Source organism: Microtus ochrogaster, linkage group LG12 (genome assembly GCF_000317375.1).
Source record: "Microtus ochrogaster isolate Prairie Vole_2 linkage group LG12, MicOch1.0, whole genome shotgun sequence".
Lineage (NCBI taxonomy): Eukaryota > Metazoa > Chordata > Mammalia > Rodentia > Cricetidae > Microtus > Microtus ochrogaster.
In genome coordinates, this window is record NC_022036.1 from 3,669,815 (window position 1) to 3,680,581 (window position 10,767).

At 37.3% G+C, this 10,767-nt stretch overlaps 1 protein-coding gene and 1 pseudogene across 1 annotated transcript in view; one reads left to right on the forward strand and one right to left on the reverse strand.

Moving 5' to 3' along the window:
* Tpk1 (thiamin pyrophosphokinase 1) overlaps nt 1–10,767 on the forward strand; it is a 355,540-nt gene that overhangs the window by 76,946 nt on the left and 267,827 nt on the right. The gene's annotated exons all lie outside the window — the stretch shown is intronic.
* LOC113457942 lies at nt 8,389–8,488 on the reverse strand (annotated as a pseudogene).

The window sequence follows — 10,767 nt, forward strand, 5'->3', positions numbered from 1 at the left end:
GACTTCTCAAATTTTGCATGCAAATGGATGGAAATAGAAAATACTATCCTGAGTGAGGTAACACAAACCCAAAAAGATGAACATGGGATGTACTCACTCATAATTGGTTTCTAGCCTTTGCCTCTTTCTTGATATGCCTTCAAACTAACTGTTTATTTTTCATTCTTTGGATGCCGTTCGTCCCTACTATGTCATTGCTTCCTCACTTCACTGCTGTCATTCTCATCACCTGCTCTCTCCCGTGCTGCATGTCATCTGTTATATAAAGTTCTGATCAACTGCACACCAACCTAGACACATCTGGGAAGAAAGACTCTCAACTGAGGAATTTCCTCCATTGGACTGGCCTGAGGGCATGACTGTAGGGTATTTTAACTTCATTACTAACTAAAGTTGGAAGGCCCAACCCAGTGTGGTCAGGTGCTGAATGTGAGCTAGTTGAGCAAGTGCTCCTTGGTGGTCTCTGCTTCAGTTACCAACTCCAGATTCCCGTCTTGGCTTCCTTTGATGGGAGGTTGAAACCTGTAATCAATTAAACCCTCCTCTCATTTCCGTGTTGCTTTTTGTCATGGTCTTTATCACACCAACAGAAAGCTAACTCCAATAGACTGCTTGTAGCATTTGACATCTTTTGCAGGATCTACTGTATTACTTTCATCATATTTAAATTCATTTTCCCGATGCCGAGTTTCTCACCCAAGCTGACTGCCACCCCCTCACCTTTCTGTCCCTTATGTGTTTTCGCTGCTCTCCTGGATACCCCTTCACAAGTGCTCTACGCACTACACTCCGGCCATTATCTCTGCCTTCCCTTACATACATTATTCAGTTTCCAAATCTATTATCTTGCTCTAATGGGCTGACTCTTTTCCCAACAGAGCCCAGCTTATTTTCTTAAATTCTTCTGGATGACTCCAGGCCAACAGTCATCTCTCCCTTTTTCAGTATTTTCAGAAGTGGCAGTAATTGATATCACAGAGATATTGCTCTAGCCTCACCTTAATCCCTCTGTTTTTGTGATCTCTACTGAAAGAATTCAGACAAGACCCAGAGACTATAATGTAAATATAGGTACGGTTTATTGCAGAGTAAAGTGCAGCATTCCCAAAGAATGAGCGTGAACAATGGCCAAAGGGACTGCTGCTCCATCTACAGTTTAGGCAGGTTCGATCCTGTTTCTAAAGTTTGTGTAAACAGATAGCTTTCCTTTCCGGATGGTTTAGATTGCCTCCTACCAGAGGGAACAATGTTACATGAAGTTCCCAACTTCATAGTAATAATAATGATTGTCCTGTTGATAATAGTAATCCTATAAAGTTTCAGGCTTCAGGGACCAAGGCTAGGGTAGCGATCAGTGGATGACTTCCCAGGGCTAGAGACAGGACTCTGGTCTTATTCTTTTGACCAACAATTGGAGTCCTGCATTTCCTGTCCTTGGTTTTACACTTTGCTGACTATCTTCTTCAAGTCTTCTGATACCTAAAAACCATTCTAACAGTTGATGCTATAAATTGGGTTCTAAGTTGTGCTTTTCTTGAATTATCTTATGAATTTCTTGTGGAATTTTATGCATATATCTCAAATGGATAAATAGCTTCTTGTGTGCAATGACATTTCATAAAAATGCTGGATACTTATACACTTTAATTTACTCAGTGACTACCATTCTCTTTCCTGAATAACTTATAATACATTTTGCATATTCATAATATTGGACCAGCTATCTAGGCTTTATTATAATGCACTTTCCTTTGTCCTTGCCTCACAATAAGTACTTGATTCTACTTAGCATAACTGTTGTTAGGTTTTTCACTGTTTATAAATGTGAACCAAAAGGGCTAGGTCCTAAGTATCTTACACTTGGCCATTGCTATTGCTCTTGTCTTCATCTATGTGCTTCATCCATCATTGTCTTCATCCTGCTTCTTCATCAGATGAGTGTGTGCTGGACTGCAGAAGCAGGAGAAAGGGAAATTCTGATGTTTATTAAACCTGTTTCCAAAGGTTCGTTAAACTTGTAAAGCTGTTAAACAAAGAAACCAAGCTTTAGATTTTTTTCCACAGGATAATGTGTCATTAGTGCAAGAGGAAAGAGAGGATATGAGAAATAAGAATTAGCTTTGAGGAAAGCCAGATAGGAGAAAGCAAAGTGAGAATACAGAAGGAGATGCAGAAATGATTCTCCGTAGCAGTTCTGGGTAGGAAGCAGAGCCCTGAGGGACTAGGAACTAAGTTACTACAAGGAGACGGTATGCTGAAAACCTTAAAGGAGAAGAAAAATTCAAGGCTGATGTTCCAGTTCCAAGGCTAAATGGTGTAACTAGTTTTATTAGGAATGATTCAAAAACGCGTTATGACTTGTAAAAAGATGTTAACATTAGATGAGAAAATGAATTCAAAACCTTAAATGGTTGTTACTAAAAATAACTCTTGGAATGTGTGTGTGTGTGTGTGTGTGTGTGTGTGTGTGTGTGTGTGTGTGTTTTAAAGACTTTGTGATTGATATTCCTGTGCTTCTCTTGGTGATTTGTTGGTTTGTTTCACATTGCTGGTGGGTCATAGTTAGGATCCAGTCAGTGGGATCACAGGTGAGTTCCAGAAAGATGAGCAATGATAAAGCTTATCAACTTGCACCCATAAATTTCCTGGTATTGTGCTGTTCGGACAATGGTAGCAATCAGCCAACTGTGGCCATGTAAATCTTGAGATTCAGTTTCCATCCCTCCTAATTATCTTGTTGGTACTTAGTGGCATCGTTGATGGACACTCTTTGAAGAGCATAAGCTATTGAATATTTTGAGCTTCACAAAATGTTGATCAAATCTGCAATATAAAATTTATCAGATGAACAAAGTTTAGGCTCTATACATAATATTAAGTAGGGAAAATAGCTTTTGTGAATAAAATAAAATCAGGGTATTTTAATTTTGCAACTTTTTGCAACCGTGAAAGTCAGAGCTGTTTGTGAAGATATGTGTCCTAGTTGCAGTAAATTCATTGGCAAAATGTGTGAAATAATTCCTTTTTCCTGTTTCAATAATTGTTAGGATATTGTTATTGACTTTTTTTGGACCACATTCTTAGATTTCTAAGAGTTTGACAACACACTTTGAATATGCATGTGTATCCCCAGGCCTCCTTTGCTTCGACTTATGAACAGAATTTCAGTCATACGAAATACAAAGATCTATAAAGTCTTTGTATAATCTTCATAGGTAGTGAAATGTATTCTATAATTACATATTCTGAGATTTTTTTTTACATGTATTTGTACAGTGTTCCCCTTGCCCAATGAGGAAATTTTTCATGGCCTGAGGAGTCAAGGTTCTTATTCAAAACCCTGCATCATCTCCAGACAGACATTAAACGTGCTTCACTTCAACAGAGCTCACTATTTATCTGCCGGAAGAATGTTTACATTTTTCTTGGTAGTCTGAATACTGATGACATTGTTCTAAAATTGGATGGTGAAAAATATTATGCACCTGATAATGCAACAGGGTTTTTACATCTGCCCATTACTAGACATTATCAAATCACAAATGTTTTTCTTAAGGCAACGGAACACTGTGTGTGTGTGTGTGTGTGTGTGTGTGTGTGTGAGAGAGAGAGAGAGAGAGAGAGAGAGAGAGCGAGCATGCTGTAGGATCTTGAAAAAAGAGTCTCAATTGAGTATTCTCACAGACCTGCAGTTGGAAGGACATAGCCTACAATATGGTCACTTGGATATTGTCTAAATTATTTGTGAATCAAATATTTATTCTTAAGAATGAATGCCTGCAGTCCCATGACTTTGTTTATTGTTTTGCGAAATTTTGTTCTGCTTGTTTTCTTTTTAATTAATGTAGTTGAGTAAGTAAAAGACTTCTAGTTTTCTTTTCTTTTTTTTTCTTTGTTCTTAAAATCACTTTATTAGTATTTATCTCACAAATAGGAGAAATCCTATATACCAGTAACAAAAGACTCCTTATTTTATGAGTCAAATGTTTCAGAAAGCATGGGGCTCTCTAGCTGATTCCAAGGGTCTCTGGTTTTCAGGTCTTCTAAGCTACACAGAACCCGGAATCCAAACTTTCAGAAATGTGAAACCGAGTTACTCCTCAAATGACATACAGTGAGCATGGCTTCTCTTCCTGTCATTTCTCTTCCCCCTACACTATATTATTCTGTAGATACAAACCTTATCTTGCAAGTACACAAGTTAAGACTAAATATGTAATAGTACCTTCTATGAAGCAGGATTATTTTTTCTGAAGCAGAATAGAATATGAATACAGCAGTTGAATCCAGAATTCACTCTGCTTACTCTTGGTACTCAACAACACTTTAAAGACTGTTTTTCATTTGCCACAAAAAATGCACTAACAGTCCCCTTGATTGTACCTTTTACAGAGGGATACTTTCCAGGAAAAGGGATGCATTACTTGATGACTACAAAGAATTAATACAATAGGAATTTCTCTGTCTGTACACACTGTACAAGTATGTTCATCTTTTAATTCCCTCAACTGTTCTGCTAATGATAAAAATGAAACATCTGTTGGAATATTTTCCATGCTATATTCCATAAATATGTTTTCATATAAGTTGGAGTAAATTTTCTTCAGACAGTGTTTGAACATGTTGGTTGCAGACTTCTAGTTTTCTAGAGGATAAAATACATAGTATCAGTGTTAAATTGATAGTTTTTTTTAACATCCTATTCAGTGTTACTATTTAATAAGTCCTTTTGTGTTAGTGTCTTAGGTATAGTCAATCTGTATTTGAGTTCAGACAGTTTAATTAGGGAACAAAACACACTGACTGTGGCTTGTAATGATGGGAATGGGTTTCAGGTTTACAAATAAGTTAAACCAGCAAACTTATGTTTTTAAATCTTTAATTTTAGACTTTAATTATGATAGTTAACCTAATTTAGTTATCTTTAACTATAAATAGTCTTTATTCTCACCTGATAGAGTTTGTGGGCTAAAAATGTCCAAACTACATTCATAGGGATTATGGGATTTATATGTGCTTTATTTTGTTTTTAAAGTTTGAGGTAATATTTGTTTATGGTGATTTGATGCAGTAAAGTATGCTAATTGATAAGTGTTTATAAATTGTATAAGTGCATCAGCAGTCACTCCATTTAAGAAGTAGGTATGGCCATCACCCAGTTTTTTCCCAATGGTATTCCACTCTGTGACTCCATCTCCATAGGGTGGATCATTCCATCTTGAATCATGTGTATAGGGACTGTTCATGTGCAGAGGCTCCTCGTGCTTCTGTCTCTTTATGTTACTTATGTTCGATGAGAATTTTCAATAATTTTTATCAGAAATAGTAGTTACTTGTAGAAGGAGCTGCGGGCCACTTTCTGCCGCCCAGCTCCCGGCTGCCGGCTAGCTTTACCGAAAATAATTACACTGAAACTGTATTCATTTAAACACTGCCTGGCCGATTAGTTTCAGCCTCTTATTGGCTAATTCTCACATCTTGCTTTAACCCATATTTAGTAATCTGTGAGAAAGATCCTAGCCTGCGTCCGTCTTGGGTTGTAGAATTATGGCTTCTGCCTGACTTTGCTTTCTTTCTCCCAGCATTCTGTTCTGTCTACTCCATCCACCTATGTTCTGACCTATCAGGCCAAGCAGGTTCTTTATTAATTAACCAATGAAAGCAACACATAGAAAGAAGACCCACCTACATCAGTTATTTATGTGAAGTGATGAATATAGTAATTCAGTTCATTATAGGAAGCTTTCACAATATATATGCATATAAAATATTATGCTGCCAGTCTTAAATATGTACAGCTTTTATATGCTAATCGTAGCCCAGTAATACCATTAGAACCTTTGTCATTTAAAATGCTGAGGGCTGGAGAGATGGCTCAGAGGGTAAGAGCATTGCCTGCTCTTCCAAAGGTCCAGAGTTCAATTCCCAGCAACCACATGGTGGTTCACAACCATCTGTAATGAGGTCTGGTGCCATCTTCTGACCTGCGGGAATACACACAGACAGAATATTGTATACATAATAAATAAATAAATATTAAAAAAAAATAAATAAAATGCTGGAGAAGGCAAGGCCAAGTTTTCTTGCTTAGTACATAAGCAGCATTGTTTCTTTTTTTAAATATAATTTTTTTCTTCCATTTTTTGTTTCTTTGTTGTTTTTATTGAGCTATATATTTTTCTCTGCTCTCCTAGCTCCCTCACCCATTACGTTCTACCCTCTCCCATGATCCCCATTATCCCAATTTACTCAGGAGATCTTGTCTTTTTGTATTTCCCACATAGATTATTAGATCCATGTATGTCTCTCTTAGGATTCTCTTTGTTGTCTAGGTTCTCTGGGGTTGTGATTTGTAGGCTGGTTTTTCTTTGCTTTATGTCTAGAAGCTTCTTATGAAGTACATATTTTATTTGTCTATCTGGGTTTGGTTTACACCACTGAATATGATGTTTTCTAGATCCTTTCATTTGCCTGCAAACTTCAAGATGTCGTTATTTTTTTCTTCTGTGTAGTACTCCATTGTGTAAATGTACCACATGTTCTTTATTCATTCTTTGGCTGAGGGGCATTTAAACTGTTTCCAGGTTCTGGCTATGACAAATAATGATGCTGCTATGAATATAGTTGAGCACATGTCCTTTTGGTATGAATGAGCATCCTTTGGATATATACCCAAAAGTGGTATTGCTAAGTCTTGAGGTTGGTTGTTTCCTAATTTTCTGAGAAATTGCCACCCTGATTTCCAAAGCGGCTATACCAGCTTTCACTCTGACCAGCAATGCAGGAGAGTTTTCTTTACCCCAATCCTCTCCAGCATGAGTTATCATCAGTGATTTTGATCTTAGCCATTCTTACAGGTATAAGGTGGAATCTCTGAGTTGTTTTGATTTGCATTTATCTGATGACTAAGGATGTTGAGCATTTCCTAAGTGTCTTTCAGTTATTTCAGATTTGTCTGTTGAGAGTTCTTTGTGTAGGTCTATACCCCATTTTTTTATTGGATTATTTGTTCTTTGATGACCAATTTCTTGAATTCTTTGTATATTTTGGAGATCAGTACTCTGTCTGATGTGGGGTTGGTGAAGATCTTTTTCCATTCTGTAGGCTGTCGTTTTGTTAACCGTATCCTTTGCTTTACAGAAGCTTCTCAGTTTCAGGAGGTCCCATTTATTAATTGTTGCTCTCAGTGTTGTTGCTAATGGGTTTTTATTTAGGAAGTGGTCTTCTGTGCCAATGCATTCAAGTAAATGTACTTCCCACTTTCTCTTCTATGAGGTTCAGTGTAGTTGGCTTTATGTTGAGAACTTTGATCCATTTGGACTTGGGTTTTGTGCATGGTGATAGATTTGGGCCTGTTTTCATTCTTCTACATGTTGATATTCAGTTATTCCAGCACCATTTGTTGAATATGCTTTCTTTTTTCCATTTTATATTTTTTGCTTCTTTATCAAAAATCAGGTGTTTGTAGGTGTGTGGATTGATATCTGAGTCTTTGATTTGTTTCTATTGGTTCTCCTGTCTGTTTTTATGCCAATACCAGGCTGTTTGCAGTGCAAGTAGCTCTGTAGTAGAGTTTGAAGTCGGGGATTGTGATGTCTACAGAAATTCTTTTATTGTATAGGGTTGTTTTTGATATCCTCTGTTTTTTTGCTTTTCTGTATGAAGTTGAGTATTGTTCCTTCAAGTTCTGTGAAGAATTTTGCTGGGCATTGCATTCAATCTGTAGATTGATTTTGGTTAAGATTGCCATTTTTACTATTTTAATTCTGCCTACCCAAGGGCATAGGAGACATTTCCAATTTCTGGTGTAGTCTTCATTTTTTTTTTCAAAGACTTAGAAGTCCTTGTCATTCAGGTCTTCCACTTGTTTGTTTAAAGATATTCCAAGATATTTTATGTTATTTGTGGCTATTGTGAAGGGTGATGATTCTCTGTTTTCTTTCTTAGCCCATTTATCATTTGTATAAAGGAGGACTACTGATTTTTTGAGTTAATATTGTATTAAAATATGCTGCATTCCTGAAGGTGTTTATGAGTCCTAGAGGTTCCTTGGTAGAATTTTTGGGGTCACTTATGTAAACTATCATGTCATCAGTAAATAGTGAAAGTTTAACTTCTTCTTTTCTGACATGTATCATCTTGATCTCCTGTTTTCTTATTGCTCTAACTAGAACCTCAATTACTATATTGAATAGATATGGAGAGAGTAGATAACCTTTTCTTGTTCCTGATTTCATTTAGAGTTTCTTTCCATTTAGATTGATGTTTGCTGTTGGCTTGTTGTATATTGCCTTTATTATTTTTAGGTATGTTCCTTTCATCCCTGCTCTCTCTAAGACCCTTTTTCATGAAGGGATTTTGTATTTTGTCAAAGGCTTTTTCAGCTATAAAAATATGAAATGCTTCACGAATTTGTGTGTCATCTTTGAGCAGGGGCAATACTAATCTCTATTGTTTCAATTTTAGTATTTGTGCTGCTGAAGAGAGCAGAAAATTGAAATTTCTTAAAATATTTTTATCAATTAGAAAGAATTTCTTCTAAGCCTTGTTTTAGAATGTTGCATTTAATTTTCTTATTTATATTTTGATAACCCCGAATCAGTTCCTGTGTATGGGTAAAGTTGAGTGTTATTGCTTTCTCCACTTACATACCTTGTCCAGTGATGGTCGATGCTGCTGCTTGACTGTTGCATGTTCATAGTGTCCTATTCATGTGTTAAAGTCATATGTCTTTCACCCAAGATTATTTGCTTTATGATTCATGTTCTAGGACCTATACCTATGTTCTGGTGTGTACTCTTAGTGTTCTTAGTGAATCTTTGTATCCAACAAGCTTTTCAGGGTTTTCTCTGATTTCTGTATTTTGGTGGTCCATGAATATAGGAGGCTCTGGTACCCATACACCCTACTGTTTTTCTAGTTCTCTCTTTTTTTTTTTTAATTAAGAAAGAAAAAAATTTTCCGCCTCCTCCCAGCCTCCCGCTCCTCCCCCCCTCCCCCCTCCTCTCCCCCTCCCTCTCGAGTCTGAAGAGCAGTCAGGGTTCCCTGCCCTGTGAAAAGTCCGAAGTCCTCTCCCCTCCATCCTGGTCTAGGAAGGTGAACATCCAAACTTGCTAGGCCCCCACAAAGCCAGAACAAGAAGTAGGATCAAAACCCAGTGCCATTGTCCTTGGCTTCTCAGCAACCCTCATTGTCCGCCATATTCAGAGAGTCCGGGTTTATCCCCTGCTTTTCCAGTCACAACCCAGCTGGCATTGGTGAGCTCCCAATAGATCAGCCCCACTGTCTCCGTGGGTGGTTGCACCCCTCTTGGTCCTGACTTCCTTGCTCATCTTCTCCTTCTGTTCCTCACTGGGACTTTGGGAGCTCAGTCCAGTGTTCCAGTGTGGATCCATCGCCAGGTGAAGGTTCTATGGTGATATGCAAAATATTCATCAGTATGGCTATAGGATAGGATCATTTCAGGTTCCCTATCTTCATGTGTATGTGTTACATGGTGAAATCATTTTGAGCACATACATGAATGCCCTTGTTAGACCTGGATGATGAATTGGGGTCACTATGGTGACAATTTTTATAATTCAGGTGTTCCATAGTTTTGTTTTTTGGGATTGTATCTTTTAAATGACTTGTTTTCGTATCCCCATGACTGTGAAAAGAATTTACATTTTTCTTCCAAATAATTAGTTCAGTCAAGTAAAATCTCTCCCATCTATGTTTCTTTCCTGTTTGACCTAAAGTTGTAAGAAAAATAAAATCCAACGCTCATGGGTTTTCAGTATTTTTATTTTAGCATCAATTCATGATTTTGCTTTATTATGGATTAATATCTGGCTTGTGTATCATATCTGGTTTTCATGATGTTTCTTTGTAGTTTACATACATGCTTGGTTTTTACAGTTTTGATGTACATATAGAACCACTGTTTCCAGATTAAGGTATATGCTCTACTTTATTTAATCCTAGCTCATTCTTTTTTTTTTATTTCTGTACCACGTTGTTGTATTAAAGAAATGGGAAATGATCTTTTCCTTATTAATGTAACGCCTCTTTTTCTTTTTCTACAGTTAAAGCCTATGTTTTTGCCCATTTTCAGCCTGTTGAAATTGCTAGGTTTACATACATGTATCACACGTGATACTTAGAGAAAAGAAGCCAAATCCAGAAGAGGGAAGAGGGAAGCTCAGGGACACTGCTTGAGCAGAGTTTTGGTGAAGGGCTGGGGTGTGGAGGCAGGGACAACAGGAGGGTGGTGCTGAGTGAGTGAGGAGAGCCTGTGGAGAAATGTGTGTGTGGACTACAGAGTGCTGTGGCTATGAGACGTGGGGGGGGGGGGGAGTCTGTAGAATAAAAGGTCAAGAATGAGACATATCATTTTTTTCTATGGAGATTTGTTTTTGTTTTCTGGAGTTTTTAAAAGAAACTATGGGAACGAAATTTTATGAGCTTTAATATACTTTTTCTTTTCAGCTGAAGAGCAGTTTGGTTACATTTTTGTTTCCTAAGATCTTAAGAGACTTTTGTGTCTGTGACTATTCATTGGGCCAAAACTTGAAGCCTCATGCATACTAAATAGGCATTCTGTCACTAAGCTATGTTCCTAGCTTTCCAAAAGTCCTTTTTTTCTTTTCTTTTATCTATCTATCTATCTATCTATCTATCTATCTATCTATCTATCTATCTATCTATCTATCCATCCGTTCCTCTGTCTATCATCTATGTGGGTCTGTGTGTATATCTGTGAGTGTGTGTGTGTGTGTGTGTGTG